Source organism: Cotesia typhae, unplaced genomic scaffold (assembly GCF_013202065.1).
Source record: "Cotesia typhae breed Kobodo isofemale line unplaced genomic scaffold, CoteBio_Ctyphae contig_44, whole genome shotgun sequence".
Taxonomy (NCBI): Eukaryota; Metazoa; Arthropoda; class Insecta; order Hymenoptera; family Braconidae; genus Cotesia; species Cotesia typhae.
In genome coordinates, this window is record NW_027423753.1 from 5446429 (window position 1) to 5469977 (window position 23549).

The window sequence follows — 23549 nt, forward strand, 5'->3', positions numbered from 1 at the left end:
ACCATATCAATTTGTACACAGATCCTCGTCATCTGAAGCGATTATATATATTTTCGTCGTGATTATTATTTATTCACCTAAGATTATGATTATTTACTTTTACTTGTTACTTATACAAGTTTCTTCGATAAATAAATTCAAGCTTTAACGTGGACCGGTTTAATGATTTAAGTTGATTGATGTATATTATATAATCCAAGAAAGATTTAATCACATCATTAACAGGCAGAGTTGGGCATTCCATCTTTTCTTGAGTGGCTGAGTTCTCAGTAAAGTATACTATCAAACAATTCTCGTCAGACTGCTCCAGATAAGTCGGTTAACAAGCCAACTAGTAAGTAGAAGAGTTAGTCTAAGGACGTGGAGGTGCCACTTATGTATATCCTTTCCTCGTTCGCGGAACTCGCGATCGGGACAGAAACAAGTATCAAACTAAACCATCCGAGAAGCTGCCGCACCAGAAGAAGAAGAAGAAGAAAAAGAGGATAAACATAGTATGCACAGAGCATGGGTTGCTTGGAGACTGTCTTATGGATATGCCATTCTGGATGGCACAATACCTCGGTGGATAGTACACGTTACCTCGCACACGGAATTTTAATTGGCTATTTGTTGGTGCCCCTGTAGGTTTTCGAGCTACTTGGAGAGCCAGACCGCTTAGCTATTGTTCTCTTGACTGGCTGTGACACCAATAAAAGAGAGTGAACAGTCTATCGGCGAATTCATACATAAACCCCCATGATCCGCGAGCAGTAGCATCTGAATCTTCTCTGCTTATTTTTATTTTTATTTTATTCATTTTACTCTTTACTTAGAAACTACAGAGAACTATTCCGCTAGTAGAGTCCAGTCTCCAGTCAGATCCTTAGCTTGTTTATGCCAGCAAGTGCGTAAGCGCGTTTATCTAGTGCGCCCGTCACATAAATTCCTATTCCGACAAAATTATATACTTTTAAAAACAATCGTGCCAAGAGAGAATATCATTTTCCTCAGGTTCTTATTTTTAAGCGCCACGGCAAGTGTAATGGGAAAACCAATGGACACATAAATAACCCTCTACATCTCTCTATATAACTCTCTTTTAAACTTCTCACACTCACATTCACATTCACGTGGATACAAGGATATTCTCCATATGTTTGTATTATACTTCCACAGTAAAAAATTTATCGTCATTGTGAAAATGTCAGTGTTAAATATTTAAGCCCCGTGGAAGAAAATGCTATAAAAAGTACCTGTGTGATAAAAAAATAAAAATATATTTTTAATCACTAACTTTTGGCAGATTTTCGTATATATATTGAGTATAGGTTAACTAGATTAAATACATTTAAAATGTATCTTGAAAATATAGAAGAAATGCATGGATGAAAGAATAAAAAAAAATTAATAAAAATTTGTTTTCTACAATATGATATTTTTAACATATATTTTCATGCTTATAACTTTAAAACGTGTGAAGTATGTTTTTTACGTATTTTTTTTTATATCCTCTAAATTAAAATAGATTAAAGTTTTGAAGTTAGTCAAAGGTCGAAACTCGCAAAAAACGGGCCCCGATTCTATATTGTTGAAATTTAGGCGCTCGCGTAGCGCGCTATTTAAATTTCTAGTTTTTAATGAATTTTAATTGGAAAAAATTTTTGTAATGAAACTTTACTAAAAATTTTTTACTACTTACGTTTACCGATTTAAAAAACTCTCATGTCTTTTAAACAAAAATGTTTAATGAAAATTATGTCTGAGATAATCTTAAAAATAATTTCGATATTTCTGATTTATGACTCAAGTAAATTCCTTCAAAGAATACCAAGCACAGACTTGGAGACACCATGGTGCACTCGAGTTTATAGTTGTTTATATGCATTTAGTTCTTGATGTCCAAGTTGACTTCCTAGACCCCCACAGTTCGCTGAAATATCTTTCATACTCGACACATTTCGGTATAATACATTCATTCTATACTCAGTATATAATACTATCAGGTCGTGGTCAACCATTGAGCCCTCAATTCATCCAGTTCTCCGCTGGGATCTAACATAACCAGAAAATAATATAAATAAAAGATAAATGTTTTATGATTGTTGAAATGAGGGGCTTAGAATTCTACATCCGACAAAAAATAAGTTAAATATTTTTAACTACCCGTAAAAAAATTATCTGTAGCCATATCAGAATATATCTGGCTTGATATGGCATGGTATCTTTTGATATGATTTGATAAGTTCATGTATATTCTGATGATATGGTCACATATAATTTTTCTACCAAATTGAATTTTCAAAATTTCCAACAGAGAGTGTATGATCGCTGGATCGTCCCCCTACAATAGACTTCATTCGGAGGCCTTGAGTTACAAAAAAATATCATGTTTTAAAATATTCTCAGATTCTTGTTAATATTTAGTTTCATATTGTGATTTGAACTATGAGGTGGCATTTTAATTCTTTTTATTCTTTTCAATATCTTTTTGCTATTTTGTTATTAAATTGGAGCATTCAAATAACAAATATCACAAATTAATTATGAAAATCACGATTTTACGATTTGAAATAGTATTTATTTCTCTATGATCGTTATTTTAGTTCATTTTTTTCTTATAGAATAAAAACCATTTTTTAACTCTTCTAAAAAGTTTATTTGAGGTTGATTTTTAGTTCAATTAATTACTAAACCAATTTTTATTTAACACAATATGTTACTTAACAAACTAATTTTTAGTAATTACATCAAAATTATACTATTTAGATACTGCACACAGTAAAAAATTTTGCATCAATGCGTCAAAAAATTTTGTGTTAAAAATTTTTATGTTAAATATTTAACACTTTTTTGTGTTAATTTAACATAAGAAATGTTAAATTTACACATAAAAGTGTTAAATATTTTACACAAAATTTTTTGACGCAATGACGGAAAATTTTTTACTGTGTATTACTATACTATTAGATCAAGCCATAAATGGCTATATGAAAAAATTTTTTCATGAAATTGGTCTAGAGAAAAATTTGTAATTGATTGATTATTTGAACTATTCAATAAAGTCCTGTGCTAAATAGGAGTGATAAAATTTTTAGCTATAAGAAAATAATATTATGTGATTTGAACTATACTTGGCGCCAGATCGAACCAAGACTGTGGATACAATATAATATACCACGACGTTAAAGTTCTAAGTTGAAACTCTCAACCTTGCGTTGTACTTTTATTTGTTATTTTTATTTTTATTAGTGTACCCTGATCCTTTTATTTTAAAAATATATGCATGCACATATGTGTATATTTATATATGAGTCTGGACACAGATCGGAAGGGGCGAGGCCGTACCACAATTGTTTATGCTTGTGTCCCGCCCTATCGGACTCATCGGACACACTCTCAGGATAACCGCCGCTGAGCTCGATCCCGAGGTATATGCTGCTTGCTATGTGGTATCCACTCTTGATGAATCTGCGAATAGCTATGGTACATACAGGCACAAGGCATCGTTTCTTACTTACTCGTTTCTTGTCATACTCGAACTTTGTATCATATATACGTAGCCTTTGCAAGGGAGAGCAAGAGACTAGGTGGCGTCATATCTCGAAGGATAGTTGAAACCAGCCATTCGTTACGTTGTACCATCTATATAAATCTCTTCTGAACAACGCATTCTCGGAATTATTTATTTATATTATTTTTGATTTTATTATTCTAACTGCGTGTTCGGGTATACATTTTTTCTTTTTACTTTTAAATTTACTCGGAAAAAATTACTGACATGTAATCACTGACCACTGATCATGCATGAATTTTGGCAGTGTTTAAACTTCTATGACTATAGATGAACCTATCTAAAAATTTTTCAGTGTTTATGTGTTCACATTATAAATGTCTACTTAGGGTGTATCAAAATAACTGACAAATTTTATTTCTTTAAATGATCGTAAAATTTCGTCATAAGATGTCGAAATAAAAATCCTGTCGAAATTAGATCTCCTAATATTGATATTTAGAGTGTCCATTCAAATATGACATGGAAAAAAATATATTTGAACGTTGGAATTTTAGATCACATTCTAGGAGCAACTTACCGGAAAATGTGATATATATTTTTTGTAGGAAATTAAATGTTCTACAACAAAAGTCTCTTTTGATTTTTCGATAAATTTATTTTTTCAAAAGTTATTCGAAGTTGAAGTTTTATTGTTTAGATACAAAATCTTTATCTGTTTCGAAGAGTATTCCATTCTAACATTAAGTAACTAAAAAATTGATTTTTCCATATTACACAGAAAGAAAAATTTCTTGACTGGAGAATAAAATTCTTGGCTCAAGAAAATTTTCGAGTGCCTGAAGGAAGACCGAAGTTGTGTTGGCCGAAGTAAAAATTTTTCTTGAAATTCTATTCTTGGTGGAAGTAATTTTTTCTTAATTCAAACTATCATAAATACTTTACTCAATAAATTTTTATATTTGATCAAGATTTTTGGATAATTTAGGGAAACAGCACCTTGCAAAAATTTTTCTCTTGAATATTTGATACCCGTTTTATATTAGTTTAGCGTGCATTATACATATTGAATGAAAAAAAAAATGATTCAATATTATTTTATCTTCCCATTTGACATGTTAGTCAATAAAAATATTAATGCAAGTTTACTGTCGAGATATTAATTTTTTCGGAGCAAGAGAGAAATTTTCTCAAGACAAGAAAATTCGCTTCTATCAAGAACTAAATTTTTTGGAGCAAGAGGCTGAATTTTCTCAAAACAAGAAAATCTTCTCGACTTAAATAAATTTTCTTGGATCAAGATACGTATTTCTTAAAGCAAAAGAATTTATTTCGTTGGAATAAGTAAAATTTCTTGTATCAGAAAAAATTTTTTTTTCGCTCAAGAAAATGGTTAGGAAAAAAAATATTTTTTTGGCTCAAGTGAACCTTTTTTTCTGTGTAAACTTTATTGCTCTTTAACAATTTAAAACTTGAGGAAGCATAAACACATTGAAGGCTCACTGATAATAACCCCCGAAACAACTTACAAATACTATTTACAAGTATGCATTCAATTAGTAAAAAAAGACTATAAATCATAAAATAAAACGAATTTTTTGAATTGTCAAAAAACTTTAAACTTGAGGGTTGTTATTTGTTCACTAGGCAATAAAAAAACATACAATTACACTTTTGAAGCGTCAAACAAATAGATAATAAAATCATTAACTAACAAAAAATTCTTTAACATATTTTTAATATTAAAAAATTATAATAAAAACCATAAAAATTATTATTATTATTATTTTATTTTTTATTTTTATTAAAACGTATGTATCAATATAAATAACTGGAGTTAACGGATCTCTTTCAGCTTGTCTCCTCTTATCTGTTAAGAAGTATGAACAGTAATATCTCTTAGCAATCGGCAAATAAATTAGTACGTTAATGATTATTATTAATTTAAATACTTACGATTATTAATTTTATTCGTTTGAGCGGTTATGACGTTCACGTGGTTGTTAAATGTGTGTAGCTCACCCCCGCAGCAATAATACCCAAGACCTAAGACTGTAGATTGTATGTAGTAAAGTGAACAGTGACGCTGGTTGCTTGTTGTGAGCTGAGTGGCCTCGGTGCGCGAGAAAATTAATACTCGATGTGTATACGCCGGTCATAAAGCTTCTCTGCGACGCGGTAATTACCCATGGACCGCATTATACGCCACCACCCCGACCGATACTTCATAAGATGCCGAACGACTGCTTTACGACGTTTTCTTGTCCCTCCTCCCGCATTATTATTATTATCATCATCATCAGCATCAACATCGGAATTATTATTTTTACTTTTATTCCCATTGCGTTATTGCGCTTTGTGTTTCTTGTAACAATTTAACGATGACAAAAATCTGGTCGTAACAATACCGCATGTCAGGTGGTAATTAAAAACAAAATAATAATAAATATAAAGACACATATGAGTGCATATGTACTGTTCTTCTTATTTTAATACATAATATTTATTATTTATTATTGAGTATTTATCGCAGATTCCCAATCAATAAATAACAATGGGGTGTACGCCACAATGAGCTATAAACCCCAGTCGGCATGAGACATTTTACTATAAATAATATTAAGTACTACTGACTAGATCTTTTGATCTCGGTATCATTCTTCTTTATTATCTTTCCTCGGGATACAATGCCATGGACATCAATAATCCGGAAAATATTCTATTCTAACTCTTATCCGATTACATATTCTACCGCTTACGCACCCAACAACCAAAATTAATATCAGTTCGTATTGAGTTTTATTTACAAATTTATTATTGAGGGTTTTGAATGACAAAAAAATATTTTTATTAAAATGTAACTAGATATATTTCATTTTTAGACTTTGTTATTTTTAAAGATTACAAAAAAAAGTTCTGCAAAAATTACATTAAAAAATTTGTAAAATTGACATAATTGACCATTTGTAAAAATTATGTAAAAATAAGTTTTACCACAGACAAAGGGATTACCTTTTTCAAAAAAGTATAACTAAGTCCAGGTTTGATAGAGTATCTTGGAAACTTCGATAACTGTCCGTTATATCTCGGAAAATATTAATTAAATTGACTCAAAATTTTCAAGAACTATTTTTGAGGTATTATACTTTAAGAAAATGCAATACTTAATTTTTATTTGAATTCTAATTACTCCTAACCCCTTACGCTTATTTTTTAACTTGAAAAAGAGATGGAGAGAAAATTAACGTTTGTAAAGTTAGCATTGACACAATCCAGCATTGATCGGGATTATTAATGATTTCTTGGAATTTAATCAAGTCACAAAATTTATGTTAGAGCAACTAATTAGCAATGAGAAAGTAATAATTTTATCACCACAAATAAATTTTTTTGCTTGAATAATGACCGAGATACTAATGCCAACTCTAAACTCGTAGAAAATTCTATTTTAGATTTTTTTTTAGCCACACATTAAAGACATTAAAAAATTATTTGATTGTAAAAACAAGAATTTACATTTTAAAAGTCAAAAAAGCTTCGGCCAATTGTCTTTGAAATTTCATCAATTATTGATAACTAATGACAAGAATTTATGTATTAGAAGTCGAAGAAATTTTGGCAAACCATTCTTAAAATTTTGTTAGCTTCCCAACCCCTATCCAACAAATTATTAAACCTCCATTAAGCAACATGAACCGAATCAACTTAAATTGAAACCATCAAACGAGCAAAAACGAAACTAATAACTATTAATAACAATGTAACCATACAAAACTCCGATAGTCATAACTTCTTACCACCAATAATTTTCCCACCTCCATAACTCAATTAGCATGGCCCTTTTCACTAGACAAGAATCGTTGCTTGTACCTCTTATCGGTAATCCTCACTAATCACTAATCAGAAATATCATCGCTCCACCCCTTGCTTCGAAACTACTACTTCTCCAACTCGAATACTCTTCCTTAATCTCATCTCGAAGCGTATGATAGTTCATTAAATAGCGTCCACTTGGTCTCACCCAGCAGGTGGCAAACGAGACTTGCTATCATTCATATTAATATTCCCTATAATGGCGATAGAAACCACCGAGTCCATTAATTTCGTAACACATGCTTACATCTTACATTTATCCACACGCGGGAGATCGGGTGAGTTAGACCTAGGGAGGAGTTGAAGGCATAGCAAAAAAAATATAACCAAAAAAGGTATTTTAAGTACTCAGCTGAAATTATAATCGAGACACTGCGGGTGACTTGACAGTGTAAGTGCAAAGGAGCAAAAATAAGATAGACGAGTAAAAAATCAGGGTTCATTTAATCCCATAACTTTAGAGCTTCTAACGACATTTAAAGTATCTCTTCCGCCTAATTACTCGCCGCGGTTTGCCTGCCTCACCCTTTCTTTTATTTTCTTCTCCTTATGTTCCCTTTTCTTGCGATGGCGAGTACCTATATCTGTACCAACACACACATTACATTAGGAGGAACATTTTTTGCAGCATCCTGGAAATTTATATCATACGACGCACACAAATATACATATCTGTAGATATAGTTAATCGAGGACTTGAATTGCCTGAAGACACTTTCTCTGTTGCTCTTGCTCTGGAGGTTAACTTATTTTATCGAGACACTTGCCGGCGGTGCATACCGGTTCCAACTACAGCATCAACAACACAACAACAATTCTCAACGTTACTCTTACTACTTTGCATTTATATGAGAGGGAGGCTCCTGGAGTCTGTAACTACTCGATGCTTGGACACCAAGTCTATGCGTCTTTCCTATACCACCACCACCACCACCACCATCATCATCATCATCATCATCATCATCATCATCAGCAGCAGCAGCATCAACATGAGCAACAGCGTAAAATAAAGAAAAAAAAAAAAAAAAGAAAGAAATTTAAACGTACGACAGGTTTAGCCGGCAAGAGCACAGAGTGTGGAAAAAGAGTAAAGAGTAGAGATATTGCTGGAGAGTGGATGCGCTGGGAGTAGATGAATTATGTTAAACGCCTGTTTAAATACATGTTCGCCTAGGGGATACATCCCGAAGTCACGAGTAGGTACCAACTGCTATTCGTCTTCTCGATTTATATTAAATCGGCTCGCGAATGACCCAACATACTCAAGGTGCAGTACCGAGCCATTATTTCAGATACTGGGCACAGTTCGATGACAATGAAAAGGACGAGGATAAAAACTAGCAGATGTAGATGCTCATGCATGGTATGAGTTGGTATATACACAATTTTGCTGGACACGTCGATTTATCGCTCTCAACAAAGAGAGTTAATGCGACGATACTGATTCTAGAGTGGCAACAACCCGCTGGGCTTGAGGTAAAAGAGTTTATCGGTTTATCGTGCTTCAAATTTTATTTATTTCAAAGTTTTAGACTTTATCAGAAATTACGGAAGTTTTTTTTTGGATCTAGTGGAATTTTCGCTTTAAAAAATTATAATTTGATATATCACGATCCAAACGTTAAAAAGGCGTATGTTAATCTATAAACTAATTGGCTTTGCAAAAATATTCTAAGCTTAAAAATGAAAAAATAAATTCTGAAGCTACCCTAGTAAAATAAAAATAAAATCGAGTTTTTGGCTAGTAACTGGCCAGTTCAACTAGACTTGCCAGTTACTGGTCTAAATCCAGTGAAAACTTGATTATTTCTACTAGGGTAAACTCTGATTAAAAAAGCGAATTAAAAAGTGTTGAAAATAAAGAAATTTAAATTTTTCTTAATGATTCTGAAAATTTTTTATACTTTTAAATTTTGTCCCTTATAGAAAATTAACATTGATAGTTATTTTGAATTCTTTTTTATGATCAGCGAAAGGGCGTATGTCTTCAAACATTTTGTGATTTAAAAAAATACTTAAAAAAAATTTTAGCAATTTTTTTTAAGTATTTTAGCTATTTCTTAAAAAAAGTCAATTTTTGAAAAGACCTTTTTTTTGGTCCTAAAAGTTTTTTATAATAAATTGTATGAAATTTTTCATGTAACCCATGTAAAGTAATTTGTCCATCAAGACCCAAAAGAAAAAAAAAAATAAACAAGAAAAATGGCCTAAAATTTAATTCAGATAACCTCCGAAAAATGTCGCGATCACGCGATCATGCGGGCTAAAGGTGCATGGGGTTCGAACATTAATCGACTCTGACGGGACACCGATCGAACAAATGAACACGCCACTGACGTTAGCGAATAAAAAATACATACCTAAAATAAAAAGTGTGAAGAGTCGGCGAGTCAGAGAGTTTGCCGTGAGCTAAGGTGTGAATTTGTTAATGCACATTCAGTCGGAGATAGAAGGAGACCGCCTGGTATATTGTGTATTGGTACAGTCCTAATGGAGGCGTGAGAGGGAAAGAGGGTCAAGCGCGTGGTCGGACTCGGGACAGACAAACTCCGAATGGAGCAGAGTAGAGCCTACTCGTGATTTATACAGAATCATATCTCCATCTGAATGTCTTCATTTTTAACTTGTTGAGCCCGCCGCCCCGTCCGCGGCATCGTTTCACCGACTCCAGTGCTTGCTTTGCTTTATTTATTTATTTTTATCATTTTTTACATCCTCATGCGCGGGCTTTATTGTGTTTAAAGAGTTTAAAACCCACCCCGGCCTCGGGCGCACGGGTTGTCATCGCTCGGTGGTCCACAAGACGCATGAGACTTTTAATTTTGATTATGTCAGCACGTGGAAAAAAAATTGTAAAATCTCGACTTTAAAAATCGGACCAGAATCAATAACTTTTTATTTTTTTTTAATACATTTTTTTGTTATATTTTTAATACTTGATAATCATTATTTCAAAAACAAAATATTAATAGTAAACAAAATTAATGGCATTTTTGTCAGACCTCGTTTTCCAAATACTTTAAGATGACCATCATTACTTTTTATTAGTTCATTCAAACTCAATCAAACAAGAAAAAATTATTAGTTTGATAGTAAATCTAATACTCGATTAAAGCTTTTCTTATTTTAAAAACTAATAAAATGACAGCCTTTAACAGTTTTTATGTTTTTAATGAGTTGTAAAAATTTCATTGAAATCTGTTTAATGGTTTTTGAATGAAAGTAGTTACAAAGTTTGAAAATATAGCTTAAAATTTTACGTGATTTAAGTTTTGGTTTAAAGATATTTTTTTTTTTTATAATTTAAAATAATGTATAAATCAAAAATGATGGATTTAAATGAAATTTTATGAAAATCACTTTTGTTTCGAAATTGTCCAAATTGATAAAAAAGAAATTAATTCATCCCCAAATAAAATATTTTTAAACATTTTTTTCTGAACATTAGTTCAGCTCAGATTTTATAAAGCATCTCGACAACTTTGATAATTGTCAAATATCTCCAAAAATATTCGTTAAATTGACTTAAACCGTAAAAGAAAAATATTTTTTAAGTAAATAATTCAGAAAAATGGAAAATTTTAAATATTCTGATTACACCAAAGCCGTCGAATTGATAATTTTAAAAGCGGAATATTGAGAATTTACATGTATTAATAAGTTTTTTAGTAAGCATAATTTGTAATTGTTTGAAATATAAATTTCAAGTAAAAAATATTCAATGCAGACTTTGATATAATGGCGAAAAATTAAAAATTGTATAGGGTTATGAGGGAGGACTAAAAAAGAATGATATGATGGGAGAAAGGGAAATGTATAGTCTCGAGCTGACTAGCTCGAGATTCAGCTCGGTACATATATATTTTTTATAATATTAATACATGTGGGCGTCGGAGAGAAATTCGTCGAGTTGCGGTTTTCGTCGAGGCAATTTATTGGACAGTACGCGGGAACTTAATTTGCATGGTACTAAATTAAAATAACAAAATAAAATTAAAGGACCGAGGAAGCAAAAATAATAATAAATGTATGGGTGTGCGTACATGTGTGAAGAAGAATTTAAAAATAAAGGACACTAAAGAGAGGCTGAAAGAAAATAAAGTAAAGAGAAGAGAACTCGAGATAAAGAATTAAGAGGCAAGAACAAAGGAAGCGAAAGTGCATCATTGCAAGTGCTTAAATTTTACACGTGCTTGGTACTCAATTTAATTTAAAGGAAAAAGAGTTCCGAGAGGACGTTATGGGCTTACCAAATATAACAACAATAATAATAAAAGATAAGACGTGATTACAAGCAGCTCTGGTGGTCCGGGTATGAGTTGTTGAATTCTCAAGCACGCGAGACCCTCTTGTGGAAAGAGGATGCTTTGATGCACTTGAAAAATAATCCTTTTATGTGTATATTTATGTGAGTAAATCTAGTTTTGATGACTACCGGTGTCCACTCGAGAGCCCTCGTCATCTCGGACACTCTCACACTCTCGCTAAAGAGCGGATTCCTTTCCCGAGAGCTGCCTTTGCTCAAGAGTATATATATCTATAATGGGAGAAAAGTTTACTTTTAACCGGGTTTGTTTTAATTAATGAGCTGAGCTTATAAGTTACAGCGGATATGAGCTTACTTTTATTTTTTTACTCTGGTTCAGTAGAAATTACTATGTGAACATCCTTATTTTTACAATTGACCGCTTCAAAAGTCGACTTAAAAAATAATTGTTGCTTAAATTGCAAATTACAGGACTCATAATACAAAATGTTAGAGATTACTTTGCTATTGAATTATTTTTCTGCAACTACTTTTATTTTGCTGAAATTACGATAAAAAATTTAACTCTTATTTTCAGAAATTAAGTTTGAATTTATTCAAAAAATTCATAGAGTAAAATTAATAAAAGCACAGAGGATAAAAAGAAAAAGTTTTTTATTCAAATATTTTAAATTAAATTTCTCTTATTTTCTATATCATCAAAAGTAAGTCTCAAATATTATTCAGAATTGATTCAAGTAAAAGAATTTTTTTTCAATTTTTTTTTATACTTTGAATAAAGGAACTTGATGTTGAACCAAGAATATAAAATCCTCGAAATAATCAAAACTCTTATTAGTTATATAAAATTATCAAATTTAATTTTATCTCACGAAAGAAATTCTTAATCTTCAGATTTTTATTTTTCTTTGCCAAGACGGAGTTTCAAGTCAAAAAATCTCTTTAATTAATTCATCTTTTTTTCAGTGTGGAATTGTTTCCAAGACAGACAAAAAATTTGACAAGTATTAAGATTTTGCCAAATTTTTACGTTCAAATCATAAATTTAAAAAATTATGCAAAATATTCGAAAATTCAATGACAATTAAAATTTTCATTGAAATATTGATTAAGCATTAAAAAAAAAGATACTACTTGTTAGTTATGTGTATAGTAATTAATTAATTTCTCAGATTGAAGTTATTTCTATAGAATTGAGTGATTTTTTATAGTGAATATTATATATAATTAAAAAATAAAACATTGCAAAGGTAAAAGCAATAAAAATAAAACTTGAGTTCGTATTACGATGTTAACATTGTAATTTTTACTGTAATTTTCTTTCCGTGGAGAGAGGAAATGAATTTTTAGCAGGAAGAGAATAAAATATGTAAGCATGTGTAAATGCAGTAATATGTACAGCCATCAAAATATACGTGATACTATTAGGGTAAATAGAAACTCGGAACATAAAGTACCGGTAGTAAAAATGTCAAGGAAAGTGAAAAGCTATGAGGATGAGGATGATGATGGTGGCTAGAATATAGAATATATAATATTGAATGTAGAGGAGCTCGGCTGATTCACGGGAAATAATTTACAGCTTATCCTCGTAATTAACTGTCGTAATTAATGACAGTTGCTCATGTGCTCGGAGATGTTTGTACGTTGCAACATAACTTTTTACTAAACTCCCGAGACACTTGACTGTAAGCATAAAATCTCGTCCCTTCGAACGTGAGTCGCAGTTTTAACATCGATCGTAAACCTTTTTTTATTTACTACCGTACACATGTGCCAACATATAAACGGCGACACTCGCTAGATAAATATAAAATACACAAATGTCTAAGCATCTTTTTTTTAGAGAGGGTCTTATCTTCGTAAATTATTTATCAAAAAAATATTCTATCGGCGGGAAAATGAGATCAAAGTCGATTACATATGCACGCTGATATCAAGGATGTCGGTAATTTTATTCGATCCGAAACCAGGTTTTTTTTATTGAAGATACGGTTTTAATAGGAGTCTTTTATTTTGGCTATTAAATTATTCTATTGTTTATTTATTCAAATTAAATTAGCAGTAGGTTAATTAAATTAACTTGATCCGAGTTTCTTAATATTTTAACACATAATTTATATTCATATTTTTAAAAATTCTATAATAATTTTGAAACAAAAATTGTTTATAAAAATTTGTTAACTGTCTATAAAGTTATTTAAAAAATTATTACTAATTAAAGTTCTTAATTTAATCAATGTTTTCTACCTTAGGGAAGTTTTGAGTGTTTCTCGAAATTTAAATTGATGATAAATCATAATAATTACGTAAAATATTATATATTCAAGCATTATTATTCTACTGCCAATTCATAATAGAATAAATGTCTAGGTGCCAGTATATATTTTTTTATCTCAGTTCTGCGAGTCAAATTGCGTATGTAGTTATTTTAACACTTTGAAATTCAATGATTGGGCAGAAAATAATATTTTCATAGAATATATAAACGTTTACATTCCTACCAACAAAATATATGATGCTATTACGTTTATAAATTATTTATGGAATAATTTGGACATTAAATATCCAAAAACGGTATAGTATCTTGAAACTGTACTTCTGTCTTGATAAAAATTAGTGTTTTAGAAAAAATTTTTTGTTACTCCAATCACCCTAGAAATGTTAGAAATGAAAAAATTTGCTGAAAACATGAGAAATAAAGTTTTTATTTTTTTTTTCTCAGATGATATTAAATTTTTCGGTTTGATTACTTACTGCATTAATAAAAAAATTAACTTTGTTCAATAAAACAAAACCTTTAACCACGAAATTTATGTTAAAGAATATGATTGTTTTAAATTAAGCACACTGAGAAAACAGTTTGTTTCACTCAAATGCGCAGATTTATTTGAAATAAATCAAAAATATATTTTTAATGTTAACAAATTCCTTTCATTTAAATATATTTTATTTTAAATCAAATAATACTTCGTTTTGGTTTAGTTAATTGAATCGACTTATTTATTTCACCTAAATAAAGATTTGATAAAAATTAACAAATCTTGCTTTTAAGTAAATTACGCTTGGTGCCTAATTTAATTAAAAAATTAAATTAAATTAAAATTAAATTTTTTTTTAATTGCACTTACAGTTTTAAAAATTTTTTTAAAAATTAAATTAAAAAAAAATTTTTTGTAATAATTTTTTCAATAGAAAAAATTTTTAAAATTTTTAGATGTCGGCTAACTTGTCATTATTAATTTATTATTGTCATTATTAATTTCAGTATAATTAATAATTCCAAAAGAAGTGCCCATTTTACCCCAAACGTTCGATATGTCTACTTTTACTATTTGCTTAACCTTAAACTAAAAACCATTGCTTTGAATATATTCAAACATACCATTTATTTATAGTTAACAAATCTGATTTGGTTGAAGTATATGATTGTTAGCACTAAAAAAATATTTGTTAACTATGAAAAAATCTGGATTTCATTCAAATATACTATAACTTTGTCTCAAATGAATCAATTTATTTGTATTAAAGAAATAATTCTGATGATATTTAAGTAAAAGATTTATTTACAGTTAACGAGCCTCAATTTATTTAAATGAACTGTTTTCTCAGTGCAGAAAAACTTTTACATGTAGTCAAACTAAAAAAATTTTCTTGATCACAAGTGATATAATTCTTCAAAATTATTTTTTGAATATTCATTGCTTGTTAAGCTTAAAAAAAAGCTTGAAAATAAATTGTCTCTTAAAATTCAGATTATATAAAATTGTTTTTAATAATATAAAAATTCTAATACGCCTATTTTTATTAAAGAAAAAGTATAAAGCAGCTTCCGAAGCCTAGAATAAACATGAAAAAAGAAGACATCCTCTCAATTCAAATGATGACTAATAAAAGTTTAATAATTTAACAGCCGTGTCATCCTTTCCTCAATAGGTAAAAAAAAGGTCGGGAAGATAAAATTTACATGTTTTACAGCTTTAAAAAATCTAAATATATTTATGCAGATAAGTATTAAAAGGCTTAACTTTAAATTATTATATTCTCGAGGGCATAAAGTTTAAAGATAAATTATTTTTGATTACATTCGGCAGAAATATTAAATATAAAGGAAAAGGAAAAGCGAAAGTACCTGGCAGAAAATAACACGCGGCAAAAAATTAAGACGGTAGACTGTAGACTGTTGTTAAAGGACACTAGCATAGAATCCAGCCATAAAACGTCACTCGTTTGTGTCGTAAACCAAAAGCTCGCCGGCAACCGGTCAACGCACTACCACCGGTCAATTCACTATATAATACTACTGATGCATATGCACCTCTATTTTCCGTATCTTATTCACTTGCTCATACCGACAACCAGCATCCAACATCCAACATCTAGCCGCAGTCTCCTCTCTACTCTTAACAAACTTAAACCGCTGCTATTTCAGATAAAATCATATATTTATATACGAATACCTGCTACACCACCGGTATAAGCACCTACTCAAGCATCATCCGATTCCCGGAAGTTATTTACCAACACAACCCTATAATCTATAATATACATACGTGCACATTACGCATTATAATAAAATAGCAATCGCTAAACCGACGACAAATATGCAAATCTAAGATCAACTTTCCCTATAAAATATTTTAAATATTTTTAACCAATTTTATCTATCATACGTTTAAATATTTTTCATTTTTATTATTATTGACAATGTCATATATGGAATTTTAAAAGTCGTTAAATTGATTCAACATGATACTCGGAATTTTTTTATTTTTATCCTGGCAACCGTTCTTAAGGCAGCTGATATTCATTAATTAAGTATATGAATTTTAATTTGATGAATGTTATTAATTAAAAAAAAATTGAAAATTTACAATATGTATAAAAGTTTAGATTTTTGATAATAAATTATTATAATTAAAATTTAGAAGATTCAGGAAAAATGAAAACTAGCTGCACTATTTTGGTTATTTTTGAGAATTCTAATTAACTTAAAACTTTATTATTATACATACTAAGAAGATGGAAAAATATTGAAATTAATTGATTTTTTTGACAGAAAGCTTAATGTTTGGCTATTATAATAAGTCATCAAAAAAATACAATGAAAAAAAGATAAAAAATAACTTTAATTAAAAGAAAAATTTTTAACTGGGAAAAAAATTTTAAAGAACAATATTTTCTTGATTTAAGTAGAGAAATTTTTGGATTGAAGTTTTTCTTAGTTCAGAAATTTTTCTTCTTGATTCTTAGATCATTTTACCGAAATAAAAACTCCTGTTTTCAATAATCATCGGACTTACATTGCTTACAATAATGTTTTGATTCACCTTAGAGTCGCTAATAGCTCGAAAGATATTCTGAAAATACCAAGCTCCGATACTCACAAATTGATAACAATCCACGCACAGAATTTTCTTGTTCCCACCGAGAACAAGGTACTAAAACACCGATAGTAATCGATTCTATAGATAATGTGAGGTAATTAATTAAATAGAGTAAAAGCGAGTCAATCTCGCCGGTGATAATAAAATGGGATTTTAATAAAATCCTCGGATTCTTGGGATTCTCCATCTCTGAAAGATGCAGGTGCTTGTACTCACCGTTTCTCTTACCGTACATTATACTTAAATTCACTTCCTATCCTCCATCCGTCGATTTATATATACCTGGGTATTAATAATGTCAATAAACATAAACATAAACCCTTCGTAACAAATACAGAAAAATATTTTCATGGGACTTTATTGCACCGCAAATATTTTATAGGCCAGGACTAGACGTCTTTATAAATAAATGATTAAATAAATAAATAAGGGCTTTTATATTCGTGTATAGATTCAAATGTTTATGAGACTAAGGATGTGCCCTACGTTTGTTCGATGTACACAAATATACATATATATCTATTCCCATGTATATGCAGCCGTGAATTTATTCCTAGCCGAGGTGGACGTTTATAAATGCGATGGTATAGTTGAGTGTAAGGATAATAATATAAGTTGCGTAGGTATCGCGACCCTGAACCCGATCGAATAAGAGTTTGCGACGCCGTTAATATATTATATATATATATACAACATACATTTTCTCCTTACTATAATTTAAACTCTTTATTACATTATATTACACTTGACAATAGATACTTGGCAAAAAAATAACAAAATAATTTTTATATCGACAGTTGATTTTTTAACGCCATCACTCTAATGAATTGTGATAAATTTATTGATTACAGCAGATGTTTGAAGGCTCTTGACTCTTTTATTAATATTAGCTGAGAAAACTCGGCCCACATACAATATACAATATAACACACATGTATGTTCATCGGTGGACTTGTATGTTGTGTTATTGTAAATGATAGGTCTATATGTATATACCTGAATGAACGATATGACTTGAAGGTAAGAATAGTTAAGTCCGATTGTCCTCAAGATTTCACCACTCACATTATTAACTCGCATTTTTGTTTCCGCGGTATAATGTAATAATGAACTATTGATCGTACGCTCTCGCATCTCCCATATAAATATAAATATACACAAGCATGTGTACGAGGTATACCAGGGTATAGTGTATAAATATATAATGTATAATATATAATGTATAATGTACGCCTTCATGATTTCAGCAAATTCATTCCACAGATCCTCGTGGTTTATTTTTTATTCTTGGTGGTTTATTTTTTCTTGGTTACCCTGTATAAGCTTCGGAACTCCCTAACCTGCAGTCCTGCATGAGTGTGAGTATATGTTAGAGTCCTTGAGGCTTTACAAGTCATTACGGGACAGTGACGAATTATAACGGGGCGTAATGTGTCTTACTATATTAACTATAAATATAAAGCGGCGTCTTTTGCAGGTTTTACTCGCCTTTTATCTAAACTCGTTTGGTGAATTCCAGAGCAGAGGAAATAGGCGGGTTGTAGTTTCTTGGATTAATTGTGAGGAAAATTTAGTTGCGAGGATTGTTATGGAAGTTTTTTAATTAGAATTTTTTTTAAAGTTGAAGGTTGTAAATTTCGTATTCAAATTCTGAGATTTGTTTTGGCTAAAAGATAAAGGTGTGGTTAAATTAATAATAATTAAAAATATTTTTGTAACTTTAACATTTTTTTTTATTTTTAAAACTACTTTGATCGTAAAAATTTAACCCCTAAATAATTTTCTAATATGACTCGATAAGCTCAAATCGAGCCTATTATAGTCATCTAAGCCAATGTTTCAAAAAATTGAAAAATTATGATAAATTATGTTGGTATTTCTACATATAGCTCGAAATGGTTATAAAGTGAAAACCGTTTCATAACGACATTGAAGGAACCGATGAATTATGGTCGTTATGACCAATATCTATTATTAATAATCAAAACCGTTCTCATTACATTCAAAAATACATTACAACTATTTATTAAACATCGCAGCCAGAAACGTAAAATCATTTTTTTTCTTTTTTTTTCAATGTTTTGTAGTAAGTGCATCACTAGCAATTTTCTACAGTGCATTTTGAGGGATTTTATAACTCCTTGGTCCATAAAAGTTGCAGGAAAAAAGTCACGTTAAGTGGTAAGAATGTTAGCTCAATAAATTGTAGATTTTAAATTGCACAATGTGGAGGACAGTTGTCCACCACAAGAAGAATTTTTATTTTTTGAGCTTTCAAGTGAGTATTCCTATCTTGAAGCCATTTTTCAAAAATTTCCTGATTTATAACCTTTACAAAAAACAGGCCACTTTTTTGACAATCACTTTTCTCTGGTCCCAGTTGGTACATAAGCCACTTCGTCACTAATTTTTCCACTAACTGTGCTATGACGAAGTCGGAAACGTTGTATCCAAGAAGAAGTACATTTAAAATTTTCTTTTCCTAATTGACGAGCAAAATCATTCGCTTTTTCTTGTAAAATAGGTCCACTGATTGGTATATTATTCAACCTCTAGTGCTCAAACCAGAATTACTGAAAAACAAATACAGACACAATTACAAGCGCAAAAGCATGTCTTAGACATTATAAACGATGTTTTTCTTCGAAAAGATGGTTTAACCATGGTCGTTATAGGCGATGGTGTTATAAACGATTTTAAGCTTAAAGGTTGTATATTGTATTAAGACGGAACCTTGAAATTTCGTCGTTTTACCCGGTTCGTTGTTGTAAGCGATGTCGCTACAAACGGTTTTGGCTGTATATAACTAAATTAAGTTATATGTATTCATATCAAAACATCTTTTCATCAAAACTTACACTTCAATAAATTTTTATCTGCAATAAAAAAAATTCTCGAAATTCAATTAATAGATATAATCAAACCGCGATTGATCAACGTAATGGATTTACAAGCCTTTACAAGCAGATAAGCCCCCGGTATCTGTTAATTTCCGCCTCGGAAATAAATAGGAGCCCTAAATTCAAGGCCCAATGCAATGTAGTTGCAAGAATGTCAGTGTAAACAGTGGTGGCGGGTGTAACCCGATCCTGATCATGATCATGCATATAGATTGCCTGACGTTGCACCTGGGAAAATTATCGGGTTTTTAATTCACCGTTTGAATTCAGGCACAATGAAAGGGTGTCTTGGTTGTCGTACCAAATAAATGGGTTTCGGTTGCATCCGCTGGGCGCTGGGTGCTTGGAATTGACTCTTAGGTTATATTATACTTTATACTTAATACTTATTCAAATAAAAGTAAAGATAATACGTAGAGAAAATAAAAAATAAAGATTTTATTCCGAGTACAAGAGTATAGGTTAGGTTAGGTGTATCTTTTATCCGTTGTTCTCGTCTCCAGGCGACCGGTTGATCGATGCAAGCCCCAGGTTTTATGAATGAGCAGTACGCAGTATCGGGTTGCTGGACTGACCTTTATTTATCGCAGCAATCCTACGCGTTTAATTGTCGAATAATTTAGCCATTATTGCGCCATCAATGTTGTATTATAACTTATAAGTAAACAACAAAATAAAATAAACTAAACACTTGTAATAAATATTTTAAATAGATTGTTTTGAATTAAATTTTATGTTCAGCTGGACGTAGGCGGACTATTTCAATAATGTCTAATCTCTGAGGATTTATATATTCTGTCTTCGTTTAATGTCGATCGTGCAGTAAGGATCATTTTTTATAAGGAAAAATTAATCTACGCAAAAAGAAACAAAGAGAAAAAGTAATGGATCTTATTTCTATAAACGTTTTCAAAATTTATTATTAATTGGATTTAATTGCTGTAAAAATTAGTGTAGTGGTCACGATGACTTTTAATTGTGTATTGGAATTATGACCTATGATTATAAATATTAAATCTAAATAATTGTAAGATATATAGTTAACTACTAAGGTATGCTGGAAAAAAGTGTGAAAGCGAAAGAGACGATAAAAAAAAGTGACGGAAACAGGAAATGTGGGAATAAGGCGTTTCGTGTAGGTAATGACATACACAATCATTAGCTAGGCCTTCCTTCATATCATTGTAATGCCCAAGGAGCCTGTTAAATATAGATGGAAATTTCTATTTATTGAAACAAGTATGACCACGACTACTAGTGAGAGGCGCCAGATATTCGCGCCATCTAGCATATCGGAGCCGAATAACCACTTGTATCCATCATTAAGTATGAATTTTTTATAATTTTCTTGACTAGAGTGTTCCAAAATGTAACTTCCGTGATGTTAACTTCTCTCAAAATTGGAATTTTGGGTTCCGCTTTTAATAAGAGTTGTGTTTGGGCATTTCCTGATATATTTTGAGCGTAAGGGATTTATTTGATTTTCAGAGAATTTTTTAACAGGAGCTTTGTTTGGGCATTTCCGCTGAAATTTCAAAATTTCGCCGAAAGTATCCCAACAAAACTTTTGTAAAAAATTCTATGAGAATCAAATAAATCCCTTACACTTAAAATATGTTAGGAAATGCCTAAACACAACTCCTGTTAAAAGCGGAACTCAAAATCCAATTTTAAGAGGTCCATCACGAAAATTACATTTTGACACATTAAATGTATTTTCTGCTATTTGAAGCTTATATTAATCCTTTATTGGATACTTTACTTTTCCTCTCAAATCAATTATCAAGTATAATTTCATTTTGTTGTGATTTTACTCTAAATGACATCTAAAGATAAAATTTATACTTTTTCTCTGAATTCTAATTATCATTTTAAAAAAATCAATCCTAACAGAAAAATTTTCAAGTAATAACTTTTATTGAAATTAATCTGAGAGTTGATATCTTATAATTCTTCATAATGTTATCTCGTACCTACAGTACATTATATAAAATAATAATAAAAGGGAAACAGTTAAAAATGTTCTATTAAATTACAAAAAGCATAATCCATGTTCTCAGAAATACGGGTTGTAAAGGAACATATAAAAATAATATATTTTCTCTGGCATATAAATATTATCATCTCTATCTACGATTGCAAGTAATTTCCTGTAACAAAACTTTTTTCCGTCATTAAAAGGAGCATCTGTATAATCGACGGGGTTCCATCGAAAGGTGTTCTCCGGTAATTGGCCACCACAACCCAGTAATTAATAACCATTTAAGACGAGCGAGATGACTGGATATATTTTTTCTCAAGCATCAACAGCGTCTTTTGTTTTCTTCTCCATAACACAGCACCGTTTATCGTTTCTTGGTACCGCGAGTACCACAATGCACTTCCATAATAAATTTCAGTAAAAGAAATTCTGAATTTTACTAATGAAGATTCTGCTGGTCATGGTCCAAATATATACACACTTACCTGCCCCATCACCGTAGCGCGCTATTTCTTACTCATTTTTTCATTGTTAGATTTAATGAAGGACACAATAACAAAATTTACACTGTAAAAATTTGCGAAGTGATTAGAAGAGTCAATGCAGAATAAATCATTTTTAATTGATTTAATGTAATATCTTTGGAGTGAAATTCACTTCTAGTAGGATTTTGTTTATAATTTAAATAAAATAAACTCCACGAAGTAAATTCTTAAATTTTTTTAACCAAATAAAGAAAAAAAATTATTATTAAGCGTTTAAAAATTACAAAGTGAGCTTCTTTCTTCTCTGTAATACTTTAATTGTTAAAAAATATTAAAAACTGCCAGATAAAAATTAATTTCAACAAAATTGAAGTAATTAAATAAAGCAATGTAAATAATGTATTATTTTTTACTTTTTATGTTAGAATTCATCAACAAAAATTAAAAAACAAAATAATCTCTATCAAACTTCAGTTCAATGTTTTGAAAACAAATTTTTTAATAAAACATAATTAATATTAACAAATTTAAACTTGAAATATTTGTTGATAATTTGGCATTTGAAACTTGTTTCAGCTAAATAAAAATTTATCATATTCTAAAAACTCTGTATTCAGATGATTTTCGTCTTAACATTCATATTCACTTTGCTGAAAAAAAAAACCGCAAATTTACTCCGTACACTGAGTGCTTTATTTCTTCAGTCGGGTATCCCAATTTCTTACAATGTAAAATAATAATAATACTAATTAATAACAGACAAAAAAAATTGTTCTTTTTCAAAATTAATTAAAAAATTGTCTCTACAATACAATTTTACAGTGCATGTATCTAACAAAAAAATAAACAGCTTAACGAAAATTGGATTATCAAAAAAATTAAAAGAACATTCGAAACATGTAATTTGTGTTAAATTTGCCATAAATATAAATTTCGAGGCGTATTTTAAAAATAAATAAGATAGACTGCAGAGGCTGATTTTAACAGAATCAAAGTTAACATAAAACCCAATTGCTTCCCGAGAAGTAAATTGAAATTGAAGGATCTCGGTAATCGGAATCGGGTGAATGGGGAACAAAACCGCATACATCGCGGTTTAAGCAGAACCTGACTAGTGTATAGTGCATAGACTACCTGTATAATACCACGAGCGTGGAAACTAA

The 23549-nt window shown here is 30.3% G+C and overlaps 1 protein-coding gene across 3 annotated transcripts in view; it reads left to right on the forward strand.

The window, feature by feature from the left end:
* LOC141528916 (uncharacterized) overlaps positions 1–23549 on the forward strand; it is a 267144-nt gene that overhangs the window by 62110 nt on the left and 181485 nt on the right. The gene's annotated exons all lie outside the window — the stretch shown is intronic.